The 6,111-nt window shown below is 39.0% G+C and overlaps 1 long non-coding RNA gene across 1 annotated transcript; it reads right to left on the reverse strand.

The window, feature by feature from the left end:
• Window positions 1–371: 371 nt before the first annotated feature.
• On the reverse strand, window positions 372–2,723 carry LOC104923406 (uncharacterized). Its single transcript, XR_797116.3, has 3 exons — window positions 2,587–2,723; window positions 1,291–1,569; window positions 372–979 (listed from the first exon to the last, which is right to left on the reverse strand). It is a non-coding gene; the product is annotated as an uncharacterized LOC104923406 (long non-coding RNA).
• Between the last annotated feature and the right edge of the window lie 3,388 nt (window positions 2,724–6,111).

Below are 6,111 nucleotides of genomic sequence, written 5' to 3' on the forward strand. Positions count from 1 at the left end.
TTTTTTGTCTTTTTCCTTCAGTGTCAGATAAGCGGATACTTTTTTTTTTATATATATACATCTGTTTTTTCTGCTGAATCTGAACTCTACGAAAACTTTCTTAACAATCCGCTGTTGCTCATTCTTGACCAGGAACCCTCTAGTGATTTGAGCAGCATGTTGACAGTGACTTTCTTTCAGGTTCCCCGGCCACAAGATCTCTCTCTCTTCCCATCTTGTACTATGCCAACGCACAATGGCTTGACCTCTGCTGTCCGCCCACTCTCCATCTCACTGGACGACATTTGTGAGATTGCGTAAAAAAGAAAAGGCTCGACACCTTTTAGACCTGCTGCTGTCGCTCATATGTAGGGTGACCAAATGTCTCCTGATTTTTTTCATGCATCTGTCACTGTAGAATTTTAAAATGTTCTTATATTTGAAAATGATGATTTTCTTCTGCTTGTTGTGTGTGCAAGGAGCAACTTTGTTCCCAATGACCTTCATGTTTAGGTAGGTGTTGACAGCAAAGGATGTCATTTAGTTACATCATGCTTGTCATGGCCTTTTTTTAATTAACCACAGCTCTCTATCATTAGTGGCATTGAATCGAGTACTCTTTTGTCCTTGTTACTTGAAGCTTTATTTAAAGTTTTTGTCATTACTTCCCCTACCATCTGGTCATCTCACTGATAATGTAGGACAGGATGCTAGGGTTTCTTATTGCGTTAAGTTACACACACAGTATTTTACATTATTGAAAGTGATTTGGATCTTTGGATCAATCGGATAAGCTTCGGAAAAAACATTTTACAAACACATGCAGATCAATATCACCTTCATTTCTAATGATTATCTTTCTAGTTTGTTGTGTATATACAGTGAATTTCTTTATCTTAAATAAATATGTTATGGATAGAGAGTTATCTCTAATCAAAAGTTGCTGGTGGATGCTGAGAATAGGCCGGAAAAAACAGCTACTGATGTCCAAGGTTAGGTTCTGTAATTGAGAGAAACAGAAACAAAATATTAATGAAAAAATAATTAACATTTTACGGTTTCTTAAGGGTTTTTGTCTCTTTTGGAGTGTTGTGTGTTGAATGTTAATTGCAGTGTATATAGCCTGCATAGACAGAGACACGCACATTAACACATATTCACCTATTAAATGTCACGGTTATATCATCCATTTGCATAGATTCATACTCATCTAAGCAGGAAATTATTTTCCCTCCTGTCAGCCATCAGAACGGCTAAAGATCACAGCAGAAGCAGTTACATAAGCTGCCTGCTTCTCGGGGTGAGACTTACACATCCACATCCGGATGCACATTCCACACATGGCGACGACGCTGGAGATCTGAAGTGCTCTACCACACTCTCCGCTCATCAGACAGTCCCTTGTCCGCAAGCAGCACTTGGGACAACTGCTCCCTGATTTGTCACTGTCTTTGTCACTGTCCTCGTGTCTCTGGGGCTGAGTTTGCCTCGTGTCCGGGTGCTTCTCGTCCCACTCCTCACTCTCGCCTTTTCCCATGACGCTTGGGTTTGTTTGACAAACGGCAAGCGGAATATAACAATAGATCAGATCTGTGAGGAAGAAATGACAATCTTTATTATACTGCATGTGTGGCACGGCTTCACTATAGCTGAATTTTTTTCACAGGGAATATTATGAGCCACACTGTGTGCTGTCTCCCACCCTCCCAGGGCTTCACAGTACAGGCTTTGTTTACAACAGCATCCAGTATCCAGTGTCATAACGCTGTGAATTCACTTTGTTTTGCTAAGACTTGGAAGATCGTGTCAGTGAATGCTATGATTCAGCCCGTTCATTGTACGTGATTGGGTGTGTGTTGTTATCACCTCTTTTTTTTTAGAAATATTTGCAACTACCCTGGTGACATTCCTGCCTCAAACACTTCCCTAAAACATAGAGGATCATGTATCATTTTAGCATACAGCAACACACAATTTAGCACAGTCTAAATGTGAAATCGATTCTACTAGGCAGCCCCACTGTACGCTTCTGAATGAGTGTGATGAAGATGTCTGTTCTCAGATAAATCTATACGTGTGTTAGTCATTTTAAACAACGGAGCGCATTATGCGCACGACTGTTGGGTTTCATTACAGAGAATTTATCTTCCACAAGTGTGAATCATTAACACCGCGGCCTAAACTTAAGTCCCTCCATGAATGCTTTATTGAGTGAAGTCACATTGATTTGACAGATTAACAATTCTTCCACGGCGATGATCATTTCTCCTGCCAGGAGTTGAGCCCCCCTGTTTTAACTGTCGGATACAATTGCTCCCCATAGACATTATCAGATATTAAGTGATAACCCTGATGGTGAAATAACATCTTATCTGTGCCATCCGGTGGCTTCCCATTTATTACCGCTGACAGTAAATTAGATTGCTGGCATCTGGAGGGTATACTGGCATTTTGGGCGCACCTTTCCATCTCATTCTGCTTTCAAAACTCCATCGGTTTTCAATCATACGTAATGAAATTCCATCAGCCACCTTGGCCATGAAAGCGACTTGGAGAGCGGAGTGAGAGACTGCCATTAAGAACAGAGAAGTGGAGTAATGGTCTTACCCTTTGCTTTTAGAGTCGCCTTTCTGTCGGTTCGAATCCTTTCCCTTTTTGTGGAGTAGACTTTTCTCAGAGGAGAGTAATGAACACACACCTGCACCCGCTCACACTGTTGAGCAGACTGTCGGTGTTTATATCAGTCTCAGCTCACATGAATGGAGCAGGTGTGTCTTCTGGTTTAACAGGTTTGACCAAGTGAACTGCCCTGAAGTGGGACACTTTGTTTACAGCAAACAAGCCTCTGTGTTTTAAATGTGAAATTATGTGAACAAGATGTTCTACAAATTGTAATTATACTAGTAATAATAGAATAGTCATTTGTTTAATTTTAATTTGTGTTATTCACGACACACAATTTCTCTTTCATTCAGAGTTGTTTTGGCATGTGTGCTAAAGTACAACTGTCTTGTTAAACTCCTCACGACTTCTAGACACTCTTTTATTGTTTAAGCCATCATGGAAAATGATTCATTTAATCAGTCTGACATACATGTACGCTGCATAAACATCTGCAACAACATGTTTGTAACATCTGCTACAAATTAGGTGACAGTAATAAACTAGGAATCATCCAAATCTGGAAGAGACTGAACCTCATATGCAATTTATGGTTCTGAGTAATGAGTGCTGTAACCTAAATTTACTTCTTTCTGGTATTTTACATGAAGTAATATTCATTTAAATCAATGACTGTTGTTAAATAATGTAATTTAACCAGTAATGTATATTTCACAATAGTTCAGTTACAAGAAAATAACGAATGTGTAGCTCTACAGCCGAGTACAGGGTGTTTTATTGTACTCCAGTGATGATTGGATAATAATAATACCCATACAGTCAGAACAAAAATGGGAAACAACCCACATTATTATTGGAGAGAAGCATATTTTTAATCTGGTCCAATGCAGCAGAAGTGGCCACAATGTCTTTGGACCCCGAGCAACAATTGGCACACCAGGCCACCATGGGGCCAATGTTTGTGCTACCATTTCCATTACCATTAGTGTGAGCACACATATTTCACACACTGGGCCCTATAACACCCAGCAACTCCTGACCTATTCACTTTACAGAGACCTTATGCCAGAACATGAAAGAGGTTTAGTTCGACTGTGATTTTACAAATGATGTCATTGTGTGGGATAATGTCAACTTCCACTGAGCCAGCATTGTTAGGGAATGGTTTGCTGCACATGAAAGGATAACAATGGTGTCCCCTTTCACCATTCCTCTGCATTCTTGTATCCAATAGAAGAGTTTTTTTCAGTATGGAGGTGGAAAATACAGTATAGAGGCCTTGAATGTCGTTTGTGCGGACATCACAGGTGATCATTGCAGGGTATGGTTGTGGAACGCAAGGAGATTGATCCCATGGTGCATCAGATTCTCTGGTCAGACCAACAAGAGCAACACAGTGCTGCATAAATGTATGTGAAGTAGCATTCAGCTGGACAAAACTGACATTCTTGTACAGTAAAAACATCTAAATAGTTAAAATAATTTGCATGATGCCAAAACAACTTTTAACTTTGGTGCCTCTAGCCATGTCGGAAAGAGAATACAGCCTGACATGTAAACAGATGCACAGTGTCAACAACTGTGCAAACATGCTGTGGGAAAAACATGTAAGTTTTTTTACTGTTGTTACAACATTTCATTCACAACAATGTAGCAACTGTTGTAAATATAAATGCAAGTCAGATATGCATGACTAATATATCGAATAGTAATGTATCACCAGTAACAATGTGGGTTCTACATGCCATACGTACGACTGCACATCCTCAGGCTGGCAGGTGTGTCTGGCAGAGGGAGCCAGGGAGGCCAATTTACTGCACAGTAACTACGAAGCATGAATAAAATGTTTTGGGTGAGTTGTTGTTGTTGCCTCTTGCAGACGTACATGTGTACATTTTGCAACAATGTCGTTGTGAAACAGATGTGACAACGGCACTTTAAGATAGATAGATAGATAGATAGATAGATACTGTAGATAGATAGATAGATACTGTAGATAGATAGATAGAGTCTTATCTGTTTGGAAAACATTGAAATATCGGCATCTCATTTGCATAATTTCTTCAACTAATTCATCTTCACACACAATGACACTGCCTCTTAATAGCCAGTAACTAATTTCTCCTCCGCTGTGTTGCCGAATATGTTCACAAGTATGTTACTCTGTGTTGCCGTGAAAATTCAATCGAGTTCTAATAATTAATTACACGGAATAATTAATTAATGGTAGAGCACATTTCATTACATGATTACCAATGATGGATCATGAAAAGCAACTGAGGGAAGCAATTAAAGCCCAAATAATTTGAATGTATTCAAAGAATTGTTTTTCGTTAAGAAGCCAAATTACATGCTGAGCCCATTCATCATCTATAAATGTAGGTGTGTGAAATGCACAGTAGTTTATTCACGTTGTATCAACGAGACATCTGAATTGATGAATAGGAAGGAAAGATAAACATACAGTCGAATGTGTGTGTGTGTGTCAAGAGGATGCTGGCAACAATACGAAATGTCTTTATGACTCTGTAATAGTCAGACACAAAAGAATGAGTTTTCCTTTATTCAAGGACGTACAAGTGTTACTCAGCCAGCCGTTATCTATCACCACTTATCAATGGACGAGAAGCAGGGCACACCCTGCCAGTTCATCACAAGGCTGACATATAGAAACATACAACCATTCACAATCACAATCACAGACCTATCAACTTATTAACACAAAGAGAACCACACAGGCTCGGAGATAATATGAGCTCCACACAGAAGAGTCATAGCATTCATTGACGTAGTGCAAGCTTTTGGTACCATTGGAGAAAATGCAGAAACTTGAACTTGATGAACTTGAATTCCAATCACCACTTATTTTTAATCAATTCATATCAATTTGTACCTCTCTCAAGGTTGTTTAGCCATTAAATTCATAGAGTTGCCACTTCTAATTGATAGTTCTAATCCCCCACAGGAATTACTTTTTATAAGCCAGGGTCAGATAAGGAACAAACTGAGTAGGTTTATCATAGCTTTTTATACTAAAAACAGCTGCCTGCTGTTGCTAGAAACAGTGCTCTTAATTAAAGTGTGAGCCAACACAGTAAAGTTGCGAATAGGAATCTCAAGCAACACACTTAAAGAGTTATTTGACACGGACCTGCTGTCAAAACAAGCATAATTTCTGCTGAAGTGTCCTTAAGCAACACACACACTGTTGACTTTTTGGGATGTGCCAGATGCTATTTTGTTGAGCACAGTAGCAAAACATTGTAATATTGTTTTAACACTGCAAATCGATGCACATGAGATGTTTTAAAAAAACAAAAAAAACAAGCAAAAACTGAGTTTCATAGTTTTGTGTTCAAAGTGCACATTTAGTAAAGGGAATCTCAAAATCCATTTTAGATTTTAATTACTTTCTCATAATGTTAGTCACGTACAGAGTAACAACATGCGCATTTCAGTTAACTGCTTCTGGAAAACTTTCCCAAGGTGACAAGTTTTTATTAACACCTA

This window comes from Larimichthys crocea, chromosome XVI, assembly GCF_000972845.2.
Source record: "Larimichthys crocea isolate SSNF chromosome XVI, L_crocea_2.0, whole genome shotgun sequence".
Taxonomy (NCBI): Eukaryota; Metazoa; Chordata; class Actinopteri; family Sciaenidae; genus Larimichthys; species Larimichthys crocea.